Consider the following 22,823-nt stretch of genomic DNA (forward strand, 5'->3'; position numbering starts at 1 on the left):
TTTATAGTAACACAACTGTAATTGATCTGTCATGGCTTAGTATCTGTTTGATAAAGAAACATAACAATCCAAAATAATCCTCTTATTTTCATATATCATGACTGTTTAAGAAGGTGATTTTATCTCAGAGGATACACTAATGATAAGATTTTTGAGAGTCTTGGGGGGAAAAAGAAAAATAATTTGGAAGCTAGATTGAAACCACTATTTTTAATCTTGTCAATAACCAAGAAACATTTTTATTTTGTTGTTTATATTTCTAGATTTCTTGGATGTAGCAGATAATGTTGAATCTCTGCTTATCTTAATAATGCCTTCTTTACTACTTCTCAAGGTTTGTTTCTTAATTGACAGATTTCACTATTTTAAATATAATTTTAAATATGAAAAAATAAGAGAATCTTTTTTATTAATTTATTTTAATTAGGTATATATGAGAGAAGCATGCATTTTGATTCATCACATACAATTGCAGCACAACTTTTCATTTCTCTGGTTGTACACGATGTAGCATCACACCATATGTGCAATCATACATGTACCTAGGGCAATGATATCCATCTCATTTCACTATCTTTTCTAGCCCCATGATCTCACCACTCCCTCCCCTTTGCCCGATCAAAGCTCCTCCATTTCTCCCATTCCCACCCCCCCATTATGGATCTGCATCCACTTATCAGAGAGAACATTTGGCCTTTGATTTTTTGGGATTGACTTACTTTGCTTAGCATGATATTCTCCAACTCCATTTACCTGCAAATGCCATAAATTTATTCTCTCTTACATTAAGAGTAATATTAAAAGTAATATTCCATTGTCATTGTGTATATATATCACAGTTTCTTTATGCATTTATTTATTGAAGAGCATCTAGGTTGGTTCCCCAGATTAGCTATGATGAATTGAGTTGCTATGAACATTGATGTGGCTCTGACACTATAGGATGCTGATTTTAAGTCCTTTGGGTATAGCAAGGAATGGGATAGCTGGGCCAAATGGTTGTTCCATTCCAAGTTTTTTAAGGAATGTCCATACTGCTTTCCAGATTGGTTGCACCAATTTGCAGTCCCACCAGCAATGTATGAGTGTGCATTTTCCCCCACATCCTTGTCAGCACTTATTGTTGTTTATGTTGTTGATAACTGCTATTCTGACTGGATTGAGATAAAATCTTACAGTAGTTTTGATTTGCATTTCTCTAATTATTAGAGATGTTGAACATTTTTTCATATATTTGTTGATTGAATCTTTTGGAACCAGCTCCTACTATCACTACTACAAATGGAAAACAAAGCTCAACATCTATCTGCTTACATAACCTTAGAAGGCTGTGCTACTTTCCAGTCCCAGTTTCCTTATATGTGAAATACACAGTAAGATACACATGAATATATTTATGACGCAAGTTTGTAAGTCACTTTTTTCATTTTTATGCTTGCTTTGAGCATTATTACCTCTCTTCTGGTTGTAATCTACAATCTCTTCTTTACTTTCCAAATTTAATTAATCCAATATCTTCTAATTATTCCTACAAGTTACTGTTCAGACTATTGTTTCTTGGGAAGAAATTGATTTCTTTCCTTTTGTGCCACAAATGTGGCTTCTCTTGATAGGTAGTTTCATATAAATATTTGTGCTAAAATATTTACAATTCTGTATTATATGGTCAGTTTCTCTCTCTCTCTCTCTCTCCCTCCATCTCTCTCTCTCTTCCTCCCTCCCTCCCTCCCTTCCTCTCTCTCTCTCTCTGTCTCTTATATTGGATAAGAAACTATTGAGATTAGAAGATTGAATTTTGAATTATTTGTGCTTAATATTGTGATTCCTACAAGTTTCGTTTAGTTATTAGAAGTCTACAGTGTTTAAAGAACATGAACAGTTGTTTATAACTAGAGAATATAAATATACATAGCATATCCAAAATACAATAATTTATATAATATACTAGAAGGTACAAATTATAATGAAATTTTTTAAAAGCAGAGGAAGTTCAAGGGAAATACAAGTGTAGGAATAGTGCCCTTTTAATAGGGTCGTTATGGCATGTCTCCTTTTAAAAGTATTTAAACAAAGAGAATATGGCCTTGAGGAAGCAGCCACATGGTTATGGGAAAAATATATTTCAGAATCTAAATCCTGTCTACATACATGAATATACCACAGTGAATCTCACCATTATGTGCATCCACAAAAATGGGTTCCTAACTAGAAAAGGATAAATACAAATAGAAACAAAGTGGAAAAACCTTAAGGATTTAAATCCTTAGGGTGTTTGAAGCACAATAAAGAGATTAATGTAGTAAAACAGATGTCTAAAAAGAGTAATAAGAAAGATTAGGCATGTAGTAGGTAAGAGTCAGAGTATGTTGAGTTTTATAAGGTTTTGCAATAACTTTTGACTTTTGACTGGGTAAACTGGGAATCAATGAAGAAATATGAGGAGAAAGGAGAATGATCTATATTTAAAGGAATTCTCCCATCTTCTATGTTGAAAAAGTTGGAAATTTCATATGCATTAGTTGGTGAGATAATTTAAAGGCAAAACTTTTAATCCATATAAGAGATAATGGAAGCTTTAACTGGTTGTTATTGATGGGGCTGAGGGGCTAAAGGAGTTCTCTGATTATGAATATATTTTGTATATGGAGTATATGCATGGAGTATGTTAGAAAGAAAAAAAAAGAATAGCTTTAACATTTTAGACTGAACATTTTGAATTATAGAGTTATCATCATTTAAGATGAGGAAAGCTATAGATGGAACATGTTTGGACTGAAAGAACTCAAGTAGAGGGAACAGAAAGCTAGATATGAATTATAGCTATATTTAAGAGAAAATTTGAATTTGGATATATAATAGTGGGAGTCCTTGGTGTGTAGATAGATGGTATTTATAACAAAGACACAAGATAAAAAAAAAAAGTGAAGAGGTCTGTTGTGGTTTGGATGTGAGGTATTCCCCAAAAGCTCACATGTAAGACAATTCAAGAAGGTTCTGAGGATAAATGATTGGGTTGTGATTAACCCAACCAGTGAATTAAACCCCTAATAGGGATAAACTACATGGTAACTAAAGTGGTAGGGTAGGGGTGGAGGAGGGGGGAATTGGGGTTGTGGCTTTGGAGCATATATTTATATCTGATCATCATATCAGCTGCTTCCCTCTATCACACTCTCTGCTATGAGCCCTGAGGAATGGAGTCTGCTGTCTATAGATTGAGACCTCTGAAACCGTGAGCCCCTAAATAAACTTTTTCTCCTCTACAGTTGTTTGGACAGGCCTTTTTATCATAATGGCAAAATAGCTGACTAAAACATGGTCCAGAACTGAATTTTTGGCATTATAATATAAGGACAAAGAACAGGCAAAAGGAAAAAAGCAAAGAGGAGTTATAGAACATGTGCTCTGCAAGTCAACTAGAAACAAATCAAGAAAATATTCTCTTAAATGAATTGCCTTTTTGACATTCTCAAAAATTCACTCCATGATTACTACATGGATTACATCTGTATGCAAGGTCTTTTTTACGACAACCCTTGTGTGATTCAATTAAATATATCCTTTATTTGTTGTAGGTTTTCTGGGAAAAGCCTCTGTTTGCCTTACATCTACTGAGATCCTATCCCTAATATTTCTATTTATTTTTACATGATTTAAAGAGTAGATACTAAAACAATGTTCTTTTTTAATGGTTCTTTTTAATTATACATGACAGTAGAATTCACTTTGATATAATTACATAAGCATGGAATTTATCTTGTTCTAGTTAGGATCCCATTTTTGTGGATGCACATAAAGGTGGTATTCACTGTGGTATATTATTGTATATACATAGGATTTAGATTCATTGCACTATCTTCCCTTGTCCTAACTCCACTCCCTTTCATTCATTCCCCTTTGTCTAATCCATTAAACTTCTATTCTGTTCTCACCCCACTGTGGGTTAGCTTTCTCATATCAGTGAAAACATTCTATCTTTGTTGTTTGGGGATTGTTTCAGTTAGCTTGATAGCCTCCAGATCCATCCATTTACTGGAAGATGTAATAAAGTCATTCTTCTTCTTGGCTGAGTAATATTCCATTATGTGCATATAGGACATATTCTTTATCCATTCATCTGTTGAAGGGCACTGAGATTGCCTTCATAGCTTAGCTATTGTGAATTGTGCTGCACCAATTCTTTGCAATTTCTCTGAACATGCTGACTTATTTTTGAGGAGAAATAAATTTCCAATGCACACATCAGAGAGTTTCAGGAGGCCTTAAAAATGTGAAAAAGTGGATGTTGTAATCCCACAAAATAGAATAATGAAATCATTGCTGAAAATAGGGTAGATTATGAGGTAGATTATGAATTCTATAACTATTATCTTTTGAATACTTAGGACATATCACTCCATGTTTTTGCTTTTTCAAATCCAAGAATAGTTGTTACTAATAGATTATAGAAAATTCTTTGAATAAATTCAAAAGATTGACTGAAATTCTTGAATTATAATGATCAAAAATTGAGGAAAAACTGTCTTATTTTTACATTAATATTTTAAAAGCAGATTTTAGATTTTTTTTTCTACTCAAACTAAATTAGAAGGGATTTTATTTACCAATTCTACAAAATAAGTTTTTAAGGAACATTAAATGTGGGTCACTCTGTGGGAAGAAGCAGGGACTTCATCTTTTGTATATCTAAAATTTCCTACTTAGTTAAGTAAGAAGTAACAGGTCTATTAATGGTATTAGTGGTAAGTTCAAATGGGGAATTGAGCATGTTTTATTATAATTAGATATAAACTGGTTCTGAGAATATGAAATTTAAGTTGTTATTAACTTGAAATTCCCCAAGGCATAACAACACAAAATAGGATATCTAGAGGGGGCATTAGAATACCCTGTAATTAGTCTAATTAGCTGTGAGGTAATAAGACTTATAGTGGCATATTTATGAACAAATGGATAGTTGCTGAAATTAAAATGATATCCTTTCATATGTTTGTGGTAATACTGAAACTAATATATTCTCGTTTCTTAAGGAAGTTTAAATTACTAAAGGGAATTTTCAAAAGTAAAATATGCCTTTTGTTAGTTGGAATTCAAAATTGAACAAAAAAATATCACCTTCAAGTCCAGAGTGCTAAGATTAAGCCTAATTGGCAGAGAGCAAATAGAAGTTAATATACTGAAAAGAAATATTAGAGTCAGATATGAAAGCACCATTATCCTTCAAAAGCCTACTTACATTAGATTTATATAATAAAATACTCTGATGTCTGTAACATTTAAAATAGAATGGATTCTAAGATACACGTTATAAAAGATCTGAACATCAAATGGCAATTAGACATAAATAGCAAAAGCTGAAGAATAATCCAATTCACTTTCTAGGAAAAAGTAGGTTAGATTAAATTGAAGGTGATTTCTATCACTTTACTAATAGTTTGGCTTCTGTTAAGAAAAAAAGTTTAGTGCTGTAGTAGAATGGAGATTCTTAATGTAAAATGTGCCCTAATTAGTAATCTAACATTTCTAATCCCTAATATTCCCTAATATTTTGAATTGTTATAAAGTGTGACTTTGACTTTTTTTTTTTAATTTGTTGATTGAAGTCAGGGCGCATTACCACTGAACTACATCCCAGTCCTTTTTATTTTATTTTTTTTTATTTTGAGATAGGGTCCTAATGAATTGTTGAGGGTCTTACTAAATTTCTGAGACTGTCCTTCAGGTTGTAATTTTCCTGTCTCAGCCACCCAAATCACTAGGATTATAAGAATGCACCATTTTCCCAGCTTTTGACCCTAATATTTCATGATTCTCTTTAATGTAATGACCCATTCTTCAAGAAATATCCTATCCTTAAAAAGAAAAAAAGAAAAAGGAAAGGGAATATCCTTTCTTTATTTGGAGAGAAGGAAAACTTATCATTTTTCCTTCTTAAACTAAGGCAGAGGCAGATGTCAATAAACTGTGACTTACTATCAGATTAGATCCAATATGCCTGATTTTGAATGGTCCAAGAGAAGAATGTTTTCATGCCAGTGTTTTTAAAAAATCAGAAGAGTTATATATTAAATGACACATAGAATTTTTATGAAATTAAAATTTAATTTTCTATCAATTAAATTTTATTGGAACACAACCAATAGGTTAAGATTTCCATTTTACAAATCCACATAATCATATTATAAAATATGTATTGTATCAATAGTCACCACAAAGACGGAAAGCACCAGCCTGAAGTGGCAAGGTCATGTATGTGTCAGCAACTACAGTAAACAGTGACATAAGAAGGCAATTTGCCATAATGATTGCAAAAATGAGTTTAGGCCTAAATTCCTGATAATTGCTAGCTGTAACATCTTATAAAACTTAATCTCTTTGCTCTTTAATTTGTTGATCTATGAAATGAAATTAATAATACATTACAGAAACCATTGTGAAGAGTATTATCTTATCTCTTTGGGTTACTATAGCAAAATACTGTGGACTGGGAAGTTTAGAAATAAGGGAAACATTCCTCACAGTTCTGGAGGCTAGAAAGTCCAAGATCAAAAGTGCCAAAGGATTTGGTATCTGGTAAAGCCTACTTTCTCATGGATGACACCTTGTCAGCATGTTCTCACTGGGTGGAAAAACAAACAATTACCTGGGTTCTCTGTTATAAGGACCCTAATCCAATTGTTAGGACTCAGCCCTCAAGATCTAGACAACTCCCCAAAGGCATCACCTCTGGATGTTGCCACATTGGGGTTTAGATTACCACATACAAATTTGAGGAGAGAAGACAATCATTCAGACCATAGTAATTATTAACTTTACAAAAATTAACAAGTGCTCAGTTTTTTACTTTGTAAAGAATGTTTATTAAATCATAGCAAAATATCTCATACATTTTAATAACATAGGAATCTTCAATCATTTTTAGTTCTTTTTAAAATTTTCACTCACTATATAACATCAGCTAAGGAGTAAAAATGTAGCTAAGAATCTCAGAACTTAGCTTAAATGAAGAAGTTTCTTATTGCATTTGATGTTAAATTATTATGAATTATTTTTCACTTTGTATTATTTTATATTGAGGTACAGTGTATATTCTGCATATCTTCTGTGTAAAATTGTTACTCTAAATAGTGCCTTCTCTCTTTGGCATCGGTTGTTAAACTCATTGATAGGCAGATATTCTTTCAGAGGTATTGACAAACTGGTTTAGTAATGCAAAATTTATTTTTGAGTATTTAATGGAGTTGTAATATGCCGCAGTCTGGCTGGGCACAAATGCCGCAGTCTGGCTGGGCACACAATCAAGAGCCACCACACAGCTTGTAGATTCAAACAGCAACTCTTTATTCCCGAACTCACACCAGCCGTCTACAATCACGTTCTGGGGAAATCCACGTTCTCTGCCCAAATCCACGTTCTCTGCCCAAATCCACCTCCACTGGGCTTCTATCTCCAAAATATACTGTCTGAATCCCGTGAGAACTCAAGGGGAACTCAGGCAGCAGGATACGCCCTATTCCCAGCAGGAATAATCTTAAACCTTAAACCTGGAACCTAAACCGGGAACGCCCTAATCCGCCTTGGTCCTTGAGCAAGGTCACCTACATTCAATGTCACTGCAACATGGGGAACGCTGGCAAGGAAATTGTCATACCTACTTGGCTAATGGCTCCCAGCAGTAATATATATCAGGCCAGGTGATAGAAGCTGGGGAAATAGTAACAGAAAGGCAATTCTATGTTATCTTTTATATGAGTAATCTTTTTGCTCTTGAAAACAATTTCATTGTTTCTTTAGTTTTAAGAACTTTCGTCAAAAATTGATATTGAGAATAAATTTTGTCTGAGGCTCATTAAATATAATAATTATTTAGATTTTAAATCTGTCAAGAGGGATTCCTTCAACTTTTATACTATAAAGGGAAATTAATAGTTATTGAGAGATTTTATCAGTTCTTTTCATGACAGAATATGCTGTTAGAAGTATTCTTTAGTGACAGTGAGAGGCAAGAAGAAAACCCCGACAATAATAAAAAATAAACAAATAAGACTATCAACAAAAGGAGCTGACAAGAACAATTTCAGAGGATGAGAAGTTTTGGGGGCTCACCATTTAAGGGTTCTCAGTCCATAGATGGCCGTCTCCATTCCTAAGAACCTGAAATGAGACATAGTGTGATGGACAAAAGCTGTTGGGAACGTGGGTCCAGGAAATATAGAGAGAGGGAGGGTGGGAGAGGGGCCTGGGGTGGCAGGGAGACATCACATGCTCTTCTCACCAGGACAAAATACAAACCTCAAAGGCACACTCTCAGAGACCCATCTTCTCCAGCCACACCATACCTCCCTACAGCTACCACCAAGTTAATCCCTATCAGGACATTAATTTACTGGTTAGGTTAAACCTCTTATAGACTAATCATTTCATCTCTAAACTTTCTTGCATTATCTCACACATGAACCTATAGGGTACACCTAATATCTAAACCATAACAGTAACTAATATGATAATTGAAAGATAATAATCAATTTATACTTGCACAATATAAAACTAAACTGGTTCTTACTTAATGATTCTAAATCAAGTAGAAATGAAAAAATAAAACATGAAATTTGTATTGTTTCTTAGTATAATCATCATATGTATTAAAGTTATAAATCACTAAAAAATTCAAAGAATAAAAAAGATTTGGCTTACATCTGCTTCAAAAGGGACATAAATTAAAGTTGATTGTTTTAGTCAGTATTTTCAAATACCACCATGTTTTTGTTTTATTTCCAAATTTTTGTGTATAATAAAGACAATAAGAAAAAACTGTTTTTTTGGAGTTTTCCATGTACTTGTTGTTATTTTATGTTAAAGAGCTTCAAATTATTAAGAAGATACGTAAATTTAGTAGAGAAAATTACTTTAAATTTATAAGAACTTGGAAATAATTTTTAAACTTGTTTTTAGTGCCTAGTACACAAGAAGTAAATGATATTTGCTACATATTGATAACTATCACTATGTAATCATATGATATAGCAAAAGTTATGTAGTAAAGACATCACTTAGTATGTTCATTTTGGTAACCTTTCTATATCTATATTTTCTATTGTTATATAAATACCTGTATATTATTTCATATAAAATGAAGGACAGGAAATTTTTAAATATTTTACTTATTTTCAGTTTAATCTTGAAATAAATATAATTTAAACATAACTAGCTGAATCTCTTGCTGTAGTGATTTTGATGGACATTTTAGATCTATACCCATATCAAAGTGATCTTAAACATTGAAGGCAAAGATTTGATATGCCTTCTAAATAATTCCTTTTAAACATTTTGTTAGACCTTCAAAGGATCAAACAGAAGAGATATGATCCACTTTTTCTTTTAGTTGTACTTGAATTTTTGTGGAATTAAAATGCATATGCAGATGAAAAATATTGCAGTAATATTTTAAGGAATAGGTAAATAATGAAGTAATTCTTAATAACAAAATAATTTAGAAGAATAAAGGAAAAGTGGTGTACCTAAACTCATTTGGCAAGCCTGAACCAATATCCTCTGATGGACATTGCAAAAAACTATTTAAATGAAGAATTCTACAAATTGAAATACTGGCACACAGTGTCAGGACTACTAGAGATAGCTAAAATTTATTGTTGAGTATAATTTATTCAATACATATATGGTCCTATTTTTCCAACTTTCCATTTGATGATTAACTCAGTTACTTTTACTTCTTGTTTCTTAATGTTATGGCTTAGATATGTGTATTCCCCAAAAAACTTATGTGTGAGACAATCTAAAAAAGTTTAGAGGTAAAATGTGTGCATTGATCCAGTGACTGTAGGTAGGCACAGTGTTGCAGGAGGAGGTAGGTAACTGAGGACTTTCATTTGGGGTATATATTTTGTAATATTGAGCAGATCTCCCTCTTTCTCCTTAATTGTTGCTATATTCTGTGCTGCTTTTCCTCCTCTTCACCTTTATGCTGTGATGTTCTGCCTCACCTAAGGGACCAGAGCAATGGAGTCGGTTATTTTTGGACTGAGACCGCTGAAACGCTAAGTCCCAAATAAACTTTTCCTTCTTTAAATTGTTCTTATAGGGTCATTTGGTCAAAGGAAACAAAACAAAACAAAAACCTGTTCAAAATACTTAACTATGTATTAATACAGTTCTATAAGTTCTGAGTCAAATGGAAGATATATTTAAGTGTTTTCAGGAGTGGAGTGTGTTGAATAAAAATAGAGAAAGCACTGGCTTGGCTTTATGCTCAAGCTCATATCCTTGTATTAAGATCCTTAAACTTTGAAGCATATCCTAAAGTAAATGAATTTTCATTTCTCTCCTTCTAATTCATAAGTTATGACCTCTCCTAACTTCCCCTTTAAACTTGATCTTGTAATGATTAGGAAATGAGGGGTAGAAATACTGAAAAGGAAAGAAAAAACACAGTAATCAGGTAAAAGGGATTGAAGGATGTAAGTGCTCAGCACAATTCTATATTAAAAATGTATTTCTTTTTTAAAATGTATTAGGTGTATGATACACTTTCATGGATAATATTTTAAAGATAAAACCGATACAATTTACATAAACAAGTAAAATTATAATGACCTAACAACCCCAAAAAGGTGAATTTTGTTGAATTTCTTCTGGAAAATTTTCCCTATGCAAATAAATTCTATTGTAGTGTATTAATATATTTTAACATATTCATGTCTACTTTCTACAAATTGCTCATTTTCCCTGCTCATACCTATTTCCCCCCTCTTTCCCATACAACGTGCTATGTGGCTTAGTTAACTTCATAAATAGAAAATATTATTGATAACATATTACTTGTTGAGTGGAAGAGGATGATAAGCAAATTGGATGTCAGAACAATAGTTACAAAATATACCTGTATGGGTATAAAAAGCAACTGGAATATAGCTCTCCCCATTTGGATAATTTAGTGATGAGAACTAAGTCAGGTGCAACCTTAGAAAGACAAAAGAGAAGCTTAGCAGTTCTTTGGTAATGTGGGAATATACTATACACAAATATTAATTGAATATTGGGTTTTCCTGTTATTAAAAGTGATTTGTGTCACTCAACAATTAGCAGTTTGGTATAAAAATGAGTGGATATCTTGCAGAAATATTAAAAGTTTTCTAATGTAAAAAACAATTTAAAATAAAAATATTCTAACCAACGAAGATGTTTTATAAAATGGTAGTATGTTAAAATAATGAGTATACTACATGAATTTCTGTGTCACTGTATCCAAGAAAAAAAAAATCACATATAGCTTATTAAAGAAAATATATTCCAGATGAAATATTATCAAATTACTATTCTACAGTCTTTTGGGAACTATTAAAATGAAACATTATTTCATCACTAGTCAAAGACAATAAGATGATGTGGCTCCGGTGTTAATCTGAATTAGGCAAGAATATAATTTATAATGCAGTAACACCAATTGTTTCAAATATGAACTAATCACATTTGTTTTGAGTAGAAATATTGATTTTTCAAAAGCAAAACTTGCCATAGTTTTAAAAATGTAAATTTCAAGTTACACTTAAAATTACATTTTTTAATTTACATTATTTTAAGTCACATAAAATTTTATAAGTGTAAATGGAAAAGAAATGCAAACAGATGGTCTTTCATCCAATTTCAAGGAAATCTAGCGATTTGATTTAACTCTTTTCCTAATCCCCTTTAAACCACTTATAATCTAATTGTTTATCAAATTCAAGATAATTTACCAATTAAACATCTATACTGAGAGCCGAGATCAATTATATATTGATAAGTAATTGGGACTTATTAAATGTAGCTGTGATAAAGAATTGCATAACCCTGAGGGTATTACAGGACTAGTTAGTAACACACATACACACACACACACACACACACACACACACACACCCAAGAAGGCACAGACTAAATATAAATGTGAAGGAGCTCTAAATTTAAGGAATTCCATGAACTACATTGGTCTCTTCTGTATTCTATGTATTTCCCAAGTGGGGAGAGACTGGGACATGGTTTGGGACTGTTCTTCATTGTGTGGTGGTTCTTGTCTTGTGCAAGTAAATGCTTTAAACCCATGTAAATACACCCATAAGGAAATGAAATTATTAGATGTCAGAGCTAAGCTTGTGCTAAGTTCTTTCCATTCAGTACCTGCCTCTCTTACCTTTAGGAAAGCACTACTACCCCAATCTTATCAAAATTGATATGTCTGATTTTGCTCATTCTATATCTATAATTTTAACTATGTCCTCCTTTCTGTTTGGCTTATTTTGTTCAGCATTTTCTTTGTGAGATTCATCCATACTGTGAAACATTGAGAGATACTTTGTTAATTTTTATTATTGTGCATTATCTATTCTATTGTTGTAGAAATGGTAGCATTTATCCATTGTACTGTTAACAGATATTTGGTATGTTAACAGATATTTTGGCTTTGAAAATTCTTTTTTTTTTTAATTTTTATTGTTGGTTGTTCAAAACATTACATAGTTCTTGACATATCATATTTCACACTTTGATTCAAGTGGGTTATGAACTCCTTTTTACCCCGTATACAGATTGCAGAATCAAATCGGTTACACATCCAATGGTTTACATATTGCCATACTAGTGTCTATTGTATTCTGCTGCCTTTCCTATCCTCTACTATCCCCCCTCCCCTCCCCTCCCTTCTTCTCTCTCTACCCCATCTACTGTAATTCATTTCTCCCCCTTGTTTTTTCTTTTTTCCCTTTCTCTTCACTTCCTCTTGTATGTAATTTTGTATAACCATGAGGGTCTCCTTCCATTTCCATGCAATTTCCGTTCTCTCTCCTTTTCCCTCCCACCTCTCATCCCTGTTTAATTTTAATCTTCTTCTCATGCTCTTCCTCCCTATTCTGTTCTTAGTTACTTTCCTTATATCAAAGAAGACATTTGGCATTTGTTTTTTAGGGATTGGCTAGCTTCACTTAGCATAATCTGCTCTAATGCCATCCATTTCCCTGCAAATTCCATGATTTTGTCATTGTTTAATGCAGAGTAATACTCCATTGTGTATAAATGCCACATTTTTTTTTATCCATTCATCTATTGAAGGGCATCTAGGTTGGTTCCACAGTCTTGCTATTGTGAATTGTGCTGCTATGAACATCAATGTAGCAGTGTCCCTGTAGTATGCTCTTTTTAGGTCTTTAGGGAATAGACCGAGAAGGGGAATAGCTGGGTCAAATGGTGGTTCCATTCCCAGCTTTCCAAGAAATCTCCATACTGCTTTCCAAATTGGCCACACCAATTTGCAGTCCCACCAGCAATGTATAAGTGTACCCTTTTCCCCACATCCTCGCCAGCACTTATTGTTGTTTGACTTCATAATGGCTGCCAATCTTACTGGAGTGAGATGGTATCTTAGGGTGGTTTTGATTTGCATTTCTCTGACTGCTAGAGATGGTGAGCATTTTTTCATGTAATTTTTGATTGATTGTATGTCCTCCTCTGAGAAGTGTCTGTTCAGGTCCTTGGCCCATTTGTTGATTGGGTTATTTGTTTTCTTATTGTTTAATTTTTTGAGTTCTTTGTATACTCTGGATATTAGGGCTCTATCTGAAGTGTGAGGAGTAAAGATTTGTTCCCATGATGTAGGCTCCCTATTTACCTCTCTTATTGTTTCTCTTGCTGAGAAAAAAAAAAAAACAATCTTTTTAGTTTGAGTAAGTCCCATTTGTTGATTCTAGTTATTAACTCTTGTGTTATGGGTGTCCTATTGAGGAATTTGGAGCCCGACACCACAGTATGTAGATCGTAGCCAACTTTTTCTTCTATCAGACGCAGTGTCTCTGATTTGATATCAAGCTCCTTGATTCATTTTGAGTTAACTTTTGTGCATGGCGAGAGAAAGGGATTCAGATTCATTTTGTTGCATATGGATTTCCAGTTTTCCCAACACCATTTGTTGAAGATGCTATCCTTCCTCCATTGCATGCTTTTAGCCCCTTTATCAAATATAAGATAGTTGTAACTTTGTGGATTGGTCTCTGTGTCCTCTATTCTGTACCATTGGTCCACCCACCTGTTTTGGTACCAGTACCATGCTGTTTTTGTTACTATTGCTCTGTAGTATAGTTTGAAGTCTGTTAACGCTATACCGCCTGATTCACACTTCCTGCTTAGAGTTGTTTTTGCTATTCTGGGTCTTTTATTTTTCCATATGAATTTCATGATTGCTTTCTCTATTTCTACAAGAAATGCCGTTGGGATTTTGATTGGCATTGCATTAAACCTATAGTGAACTTTTGGTAACATCGCCATTTTGATGATGTTAGTTCTGTCTATCCATGAACAGGGTATATTTTTCCATCTTCTAAGATCTTATTCTATTTCTCTCTTTAGGGTTCTGTAGTTTTCATTGTATAAATCTTTCACCTCTTTTGTTAGGTTGATTCCCAAGTACTTTATTTTTTTTTGAGGATATTGTGAATGGAGAGGTTGTCCTCATTTCCATTTCAGAAGATTTGTCACTGATATACAGGAATGACTTTGATTTATGCGTGTTGATTTTATATCCTGCCACTTTGCTGAATTCATTTATTAGCTCTAATAGTTTCTTTGTAGACACTTTTGGGTCTGCTAGGTATAGCATCATGTCATCTGCAAATAGTGATAATTTAAGTTCTTCTTTTCCTATTTTTATGCCTTTAATTTCTTTCATCTGTCTAATTGCTCTGGCCAGTGTTTCGAGAACTATGTTGAACAGAAGTGGTGAGAGAGGGCATCCCTGTCTTGTTCCAGATTTTAGAAGGAATGCCTTAATTTTTCTCCATTCAAAATGATGCTAGTCTGAGGCTTAGCATAGATAGCTTTTACAATATTGAGGTATGTTCCTGTTATCCCTAGTTTTTCTAGAGTTTTGAACATAAAGGGATGCTGTACTTTGTCGAATGCTTTTTCTGCATCTATCGAGATGATCATATGGTTCTTATCTTTAAGTCTATTGATGTGGTGAATAACATTTATTGATTTCCGCATATTGAACCAGCCTTGCATCCAAGGGATAAATCCTACTTGATCATGGTGCACAATTTTTTAAATATGTTTCTGTATCCGATTCACCAGAATTTTATTGAGGATTTTTGCATCTAGGTTCATTAGAGATATTGGTCTGTAGTTTTCTTTCTTTGAAGTGTCTTTGTCTGGTTTAGGAATCAGGGTGATGTTGGCCTCATAGAATGAATTTGGAAGTTCTCCCTCTTTTTCTATATCCTGAAATAGCTTGAAAAGTATTGGTATTAGTTCTTCTTTAAAGGTTTTGTAAAACTCTGCTGTAAACCCATCTGGTCCTGGGCTGGTCTCTTTTCAGTTTCTCATGCGAGAGCGCCAGCTATCTTGAGGGAAACTTCGGAGGGAACCAGCTAATAGATGATTCGATTAGTCTTTCACCCCTATACCTAGGTCGGACTACCGATTTGCACGTCAGGACCGCTATGGACCTCCACCAGAGTTTCCTCTGGCTTCGCCCTGCCCAGGCATAGTTCACCATTGTTGGGGTCCTAACACGTGCGCTAGTGCTCCACCTCCCCAGCTCAGCGGGCGAGACAGGACGGTGGTGCTCCCTCGGTGGACTGAAGAGGCCTCGGGATCCCACCTTCACCTTCATTGCGCCAGGCGGCTTTCATGCAAGCCCCCGACTCGCACACGTGAAAATTCTTATAATTTTTGTTATATATATAAAAATGCATACATTATGAGTGAGAATGACCCCTCATAAGCTCAACAGTAGTTTTCAATTTTTTTCACTGGGAGAGTGCTAGAATTCCAGCTACTTTACATCCATGTCAGCACTTAGCATTTTCTGTCTTCAAAGTATAGAAATTGAATAAGTATGTATAGTTATCTTATTTTAGTTTTCATTTTAATGTTCCTGATGGTAATGATGTGCGTGCGCACACACATATACACTTTTCCTTCTTTCTATTTTGCTTTTAGAATCACTAATGAGACCACTTTTTAAAAAAGGAATCAGTATAAATTAGGGCCAATGTAGAAATTATCCTTTTAGGGTTACGTATTTGTAGAAAGTTTTAACTAACATTTTCCAATTCTAAAACCACAAAAATTTTTACTAGGATATCCTTTAGACATTTTATTAGTTAGCATCAAGAGCTTTAATCTATCTGTGATTTTTATGTCTATGATTTGGGGTTGATTTTTGTTTTTCTTCTATTCCTTGATAATATAATTACATATCTTTAGTATAATATTAGAATCTCTTAATTATAACTTTATAAGACATCTTTATTCATGGTCTTATACCCCCTACAAATATGTTATTCATTAATATCATCTTGACTATATTTGCTTTTTTCCATTTTAAAATACAACAATCGCACTTGTCAACAAAGTAGACTGCTAACATTTTAACTGAGATAACATTGGATTCAATCACTATTTCATGTGTTCTGAAACTTCACTCAATATAAATAATCTTATATATATCAAAGGCTCTTTCTCTACTATTCAGTGTTTTTTTTTTTCTTTCTCAAATGCTCAAAATGTTTATTTGTGCTAATCAAACATATTTTTTTCCACAATGACACTGAGAATCCAAAAAGGTTTTATATAACACATATTTAAAACTCTTTCCTGAAATGTTTTTTTTTTTTTTTTTCAAAAAGATATCAGGTTATCACATTTTCTATGAGTATTATTTTGTCTATGAACAAATTATTTTTCTCTTATGTACTAAACAGAGTTCTTGACCTATGCTCATTATGAATTGTAAAAAAATGCAAGAAATTATTTGATGAGATCAAAAAAAATGAGGCTAGTCTTTTGTTTTTTCTACTTTATGGATCAAGTTTTTATATTAAGTCATTTGATGTATTATACACAGTTTTGTTATTGATTTTGCAAGAACTAAAATTATGGATTAATACATGCAAATTAACTATGCTCAGTATTCCATAGTCAAGCTTTATAAAAATGTGAATGTAGATTATTATAATAATACCAACAACTTTACATATCACAATTTATTTTGTTTTCCTGTTTGATGTCCCAAGCAAAAGCAGGCAACTGGAAGCTCTTGAATTAGGTGATAAAGATGTAATAATAGGTTCTTGCTCTACAGATATGATCAGATAGCCATATTTCTCCTTAGTAGTTAATTTATTAGAATGTCCTTGCTTCTCTCTTAGGAGTTTGAAGTATGGTTCATTGTTCAATGTTCTGTGTCAGAGTGAGAGATTTCCCTGCTACCAGGTTCCCTCCACAGACTAAGCTAATTAAATACAAAGCAAAAGAGATTTCCACTCTAATAAATCTGCCTGTGGGTTAAGACACTATGTCACTTTGGTAGTTCTTTCAATAAAGCCAGGAGGGATTAAAACTGGAGCTTTTTTAAAATCATTGCACATGACATTAGTAATAGTCTTCCAATCCTACCCTATCACAATGAACGCTTTGACAGGAAAATTTCCCCCTACTTCTCTCAGCAGTCCAAGTGAGATGACCAGCACTTAGGACAACTGACAGATTCTATTATAAAAATCCATACATATTTTTTTAGTAGTGGAAATAAAGAAACTTATTTCCATCTCTATAAATCCTAATTTATCTCACATAACTATATTGAACATAAAACAGTTTTCTGTCTTAAGTCTTCTGATTTTGACAACTCTCAAGCTTTGTCACTGGTAAAATAGATGTTTATTTTAAATGTTCTGCTTGCTTTACACATGTCCTTTTGTAAATATAATTGGTAAAAATCCAGTGGTACTTCAATTTCTCAAATATAGCAGATCACATAAGATTGATTTGTAATTGAGTTTACTTTTCTTGAAAGACAAATTCAATTTGATGTAAGTTTACCTTGTTGTTTGCATATTTGGTAACCACCAGCCATTTTTATAAAGCTGCTACTCTTAGATGGCATGACTAAATTTTAAGTACACAGCTGCAGGACTAGGAAGCCCCTCCTTAACGTGATAATGAAAATGTTATATTTTATATACTACCTTTGTCAAGATAGGCAGTGGTACTGTGTTGTCAATGAGTTGAAGACTTCATTATTAAAATCTACCACTGGATCTGTTTAATCAATAATTCCCAAAATTTATATTATATATTCCATATTATGCAGAACAAAAACGTTCTCCAGAGCTTCCATGAGTGACTTTATCTATTTTTCTAAACCTCTTTTATAATTTGTTTGAGATTATATAACACAAAGTAGCTGTTGAATAATCCTTCCCGTGATACCACCACTGTATTCGCACAGTCACTCCCTTCCTTCCCACAGTGAAAGACTGTGTCCAGATTGAAACACTAGTATTTAAGAAATGAGTATAGAAGATAATTATATAGTTGAAGAAATTTCCCCAATGATTCTATAATAAAGTAAGCAGTGACACTGTATTTAGTTGCCCTACCAATTATGATGTGAATTATTGAAAACAAAATTCTTCATCCATTTAATTTTTATGTATGGATCTAGGAAGTAAAAATGCATCAGAGAAAATAATGAAAATCGGGCGCTGCGGCGCGCGCCAGGGCCCTCACACCTTCCAACCTGCACGCCTGCTGTCCTGGGGCTCCTCAGCACGCACCGACTTCCGCCTCAGGCTCTGCACGCTTCCATTCCTAGAGGGGCCCATCTTAGAGGCCTATGGGTGCAGGTACCAGGATCGCTTTCTTCCCCCAGGGTTTTCTGCAAACCTTCTCACGTTGGACAATGTGATTCATTAGAAAACGAGCCCCTCATCCTCTTCCTATCCATGAGCCACTCATCCTGACTGCTCTCCCATCATCCACTGCCCTCATGTCTGCAATACTCCTGAATCTGGATTTTGGGGGATCTCCACCCAAAAAAGCTTTGGAAGGAAATGCCAAGCACCAAGTTTGTTAAGAGGCGGCGGCTCTTGGAACAGAGGGGCATTCTCAATAAAAAGAAGCAGACCCCTAGCAAGGTGCCTAAATTACACTCAGAACCTCCAAAGAAAGGGGAAAATGTGAGAGAGGATGGCACTTGCAAGATCCCTTCCCTTTCAAAAAAGAACACAGCTGCATCCAGCAGTGGGTCAGGATTGTCCCTGGACAAGAAAGTTTCAGTGTCTTGGCTGACCCCTGCTCCTTCAAAGAAGGCTAATTCTGTTACAGCTAAAGTAGATTTGCTGGGGGAATTCCAGAGTGCCCTTTCAAAGATTCAGAGCCGCCCAACTTGCTCCCAAAAGAAGACCCCCCAGAAGAAGAACTTTCCTCAGAACAATGCCACACAGAATTCCACCAGAGCTCAGAGAGTAAGTGCTCTGGAATATCCCAGAAGTTTCCAGGAAAGATGGTGGCAATTGACTTTGAGATGGTGGGCACAGGACCCAAAGGGGATGTTAGTTCCTTGGCTCGATGTAGCATTGTCAACTATGATGGAGATGTGCTTTATGATGAGTACATCCTTCCACCCTGCCACATTGTGGACTACGGGACCAAATGGAGCGGTATCTGCAAGAAGCACATGGCGAATGCTACACCCTTCAAGACCATTCAGAGCCAGATCTTAAAGATACTCTTCAGGAAGATAGTGGTAGGACATGCCATCCACAATGACTTCAAAGCCCTACAGTACTTTCACCCCAAGTCCCTCATCCGAGACACCTCCCAAATCCCCCTCCTCAACTGGAAGGCCAACTGTCTGGAGAATGCCACCATGTCTCTGAAGCGCCTCACCAAGCAACTGCCACCCCGGGACATACAGGTTGGGAAAGGCCATTCCTCTGTGGAAGACGCCCAGACAACCACGGAGCTGTACAAGCTGGTTGAAGTTGAGTTCCCACTCAACAACACCTGGCCCAGGATCTCCCGAAAAACTAGCAGCTGTGGGGAGACAGGCCGCACCCAGGAGAAACAGGGCTGCAGGTCCATGCCTGCCCCTGCTTGCTTCACACCTGTGAAGAGACACACCTGGGGAGACACTCTTCACTCCAGACCTAATATCCACCGAAATCTCACCTCAGCTCTTGTGTCCTGTATCTGGTTAAGTGTCCCATGGAAGCAGGAGACCTTCACATCAGAATCCAGCCCTAGCTTGTTTATATGGTGCTAACCACAGGTCCCAGGGTGCTTTGTGCCAGTCAGGCTTTTTGATTTCCAGGGCAGGGCATACTGGGAAATGTAGTTTCCCACATTGCCTTATCACTAGGGTGGCTGTAAGTCTCTTGTTTTTTAGAGACATGTTGGGGTTGGGGGGTCGTCCAGGTTGACCTTAAATTCCTGGGCCCCAGCAATCTTCCTTACCTCGGCTTCCTGAGTCTCTGGGACTGGAGGCCTGTGCTCCCATGCCCAGCATTTTTTATTCTCAAGTAATTAACAGCCTCCTTTCACTTTCAAAAGTTTCCTGATTGGATACAGAATGGTGTGGTCACATTGTGTATCCCAGACCCTGCTTTTGCTGCAGAGTCTGCATCCAGCCTGCTAGGGTGCCACCTGCCAACTTTGAGAAAAGCCACTATTAGTGAGGTTTTGTTCTTAAGGCTAGAAGACAGTGAGGTAAGAGTGTAGGTTAGAAATCAACTTTTCTGATTTAGAAAAGCAGTCTCTTACCTAGAATAGTAGAGGATTTATTTAATTTAGGTTCTACTTAGAAGGTTGAAAATGAGTTAACCTGGTTTTAATGTTTTTGTTTTCTGTTTTGTTTTTAGTCTTTTATCTTGCTAAACCAAATGTCTAAAACTCAGATGATCTCTTTGATAAATTTTTATAATGGAAAAAAAAAGAGAAAAGAATGAAAATCTCAGCCCTTGTATAGCTTCTATTCTAGTACAATATATTCTCTAAAAATGATGCTCACCCTTGCCAATTCTCAGTCTTACCTGGATTTCATAATCATTGTTTCATAGAAGTAAGATTTTTTTAGTTTTATTTTATTGCATTATAATTCATATTACACATATAGAGCACAATTTTTCATATCCCTGGTTGTAGAAAAAGTAGAGTCACACCATTGGTGTTGTCATAACATATATCTAAGGTAATGATGTCTATTTCATTCTACCATTTTTTCTACCCCAATGCCCGCTCCCTTACCCTCCCTCCCATTTTCCCTACCAGAGTTCATCTAATCCTTTCATCTCCCCCGCCCAACCACATTATGAATCAGCATCCTTAAATCAGAGAAGACATTCTGCATTTGGGATTTAGGGATTGGCAAACTTCACTTAGCATTATATGCTCCAACTTCATCCATTAAGATTTTAAGGCTCAATTCAGAAGTGTTTCATAGAGGATAGGCAAGGCTCTCAATATTATTTTAGCCTAAAACCTATTGTTGTCATATAGTAGGCAGATACTAAGGTGAATTGTTTATAAGAGGGGGCGAGAATTTTCATTGAGAAGAGGAATATCCTGGACAAAAATTACATTGTGGGGCTGGAGCTGTGACTCAGTGGTAGAGCACTTGTCTAGCATGTGTAAGGCCCTGGATTCAATTGTCAGCATCAAATATAAATAAGTGAATGAAATAAAGGTCCATCAACATCTAAAATTAAATTTAGAAAAAAAAATTACATTGAAAAGTAATGAATAAAAAGCATGAGCCTGAAAACAGGGGCAGGAAAATAGATAAATGGAAGTAGAAATATTTGCTCAGGTTTTTATGCATATTTACATTTTCACATTCTTAACAAATAGCCACTGGGTTTGGCAAACTTTACTCAAAAGCCTCAAATGTTCAAAAGAGCTCTTGAGATAGAGATCATTAATTCTGTATTTCACTAGAAATTCATCTGTTAGGCTTCTCATTAATTTCAAAGATATTGGAGGGACTGGCAGACAATAGAGTTGCTAAAATATATACAAATAATTTTGCCAAACACTATTGTGTGTATTAGGTTGGGTGTAAGCAACACATATAATGGTTTGAGTAGTGTTACACCAAGTGGGGGAGGTGTATTTAGAATTCCTCAAAGCTGTTCCCAGGTGGCATGGATGAAACTAGGGAGAAATTAACAGATAAAAAAAAAAGTTTATTTACATTATGTAATTCCCAGCAGCAAGCTCTCTTAGACTGTGATAATGTCTTCCAAGTTTTCCATTTAAGTTATGTAAAACTAGATTAGACAAATCACTAGAGAATTTACTCAAGGATAAAAGCCTATCCAGAAAGAAAGATGGGGAGACAACCAAACAACTCTTTTCCTTCTCTAATTACTATGACTCCAAGAAACCTATGATGGATCTAAACACAAAGCAGTTGCCCTTTCAATTTTCCAAAATGAAAGGATGTTATTCATCTTCATAACCAGAATAGTCATTAAAGGAACAGATCTATGTCAGATTTTTCAATAGATAATTTGAATATTTTTCCACAGCGAAATAGCTCAATGTATTTGACGTATAATTGTCACGTACTTCTGTATAATCAATCATAAGGGACTTTATAATTATATGCCATGCATACCACCATATTTTTAACATCATGAAATTGCTTTTATTTAATTGTTCATATGCCATGAAAAGTGAAATAATTTGTGACAAAAAGGAAAAGGAAAATAAAAAGAAAGAAAACCAGAAACCTACTAAGGCAGGAACAAGGTTGTTGTTATCTTTGAAACATGAAAAATAGTCCTTACAGATTTTCATTTTACATTAATAAATATGTGTTCTTTGAGGAGAAAGAAAGAAAATGTGTTATCCATTAACTCAGATGGATATTTAGTACCTCTTGAGTGAATGTATTCAGAATAAAACAAAACAGTCACTGGTGAAAGATATTAAGACCAAGAATATCATCAGCTTCTATACCAGAAACTATTTAATTGGACTAGTTTAAAATC

At 34.6% G+C, this 22,823-nt stretch overlaps 1 pseudogene; it reads left to right on the top strand.

The window, feature by feature from the left end:
• The first annotated feature begins 18,817 nt into the window (after positions 1-18,817).
• On the top strand, positions 18,818-19,863 carry LOC114094870 (interferon-stimulated 20 kDa exonuclease-like 2 pseudogene; annotated as a pseudogene).
• The last annotated feature ends 2,960 nt before the right edge of the window (positions 19,864-22,823 follow it).

This window comes from Marmota flaviventris, chromosome 4, assembly GCF_047511675.1.
Source record: "Marmota flaviventris isolate mMarFla1 chromosome 4, mMarFla1.hap1, whole genome shotgun sequence".
NCBI lineage: Eukaryota > Metazoa > Chordata > Mammalia > Rodentia > Sciuridae > Marmota > Marmota flaviventris.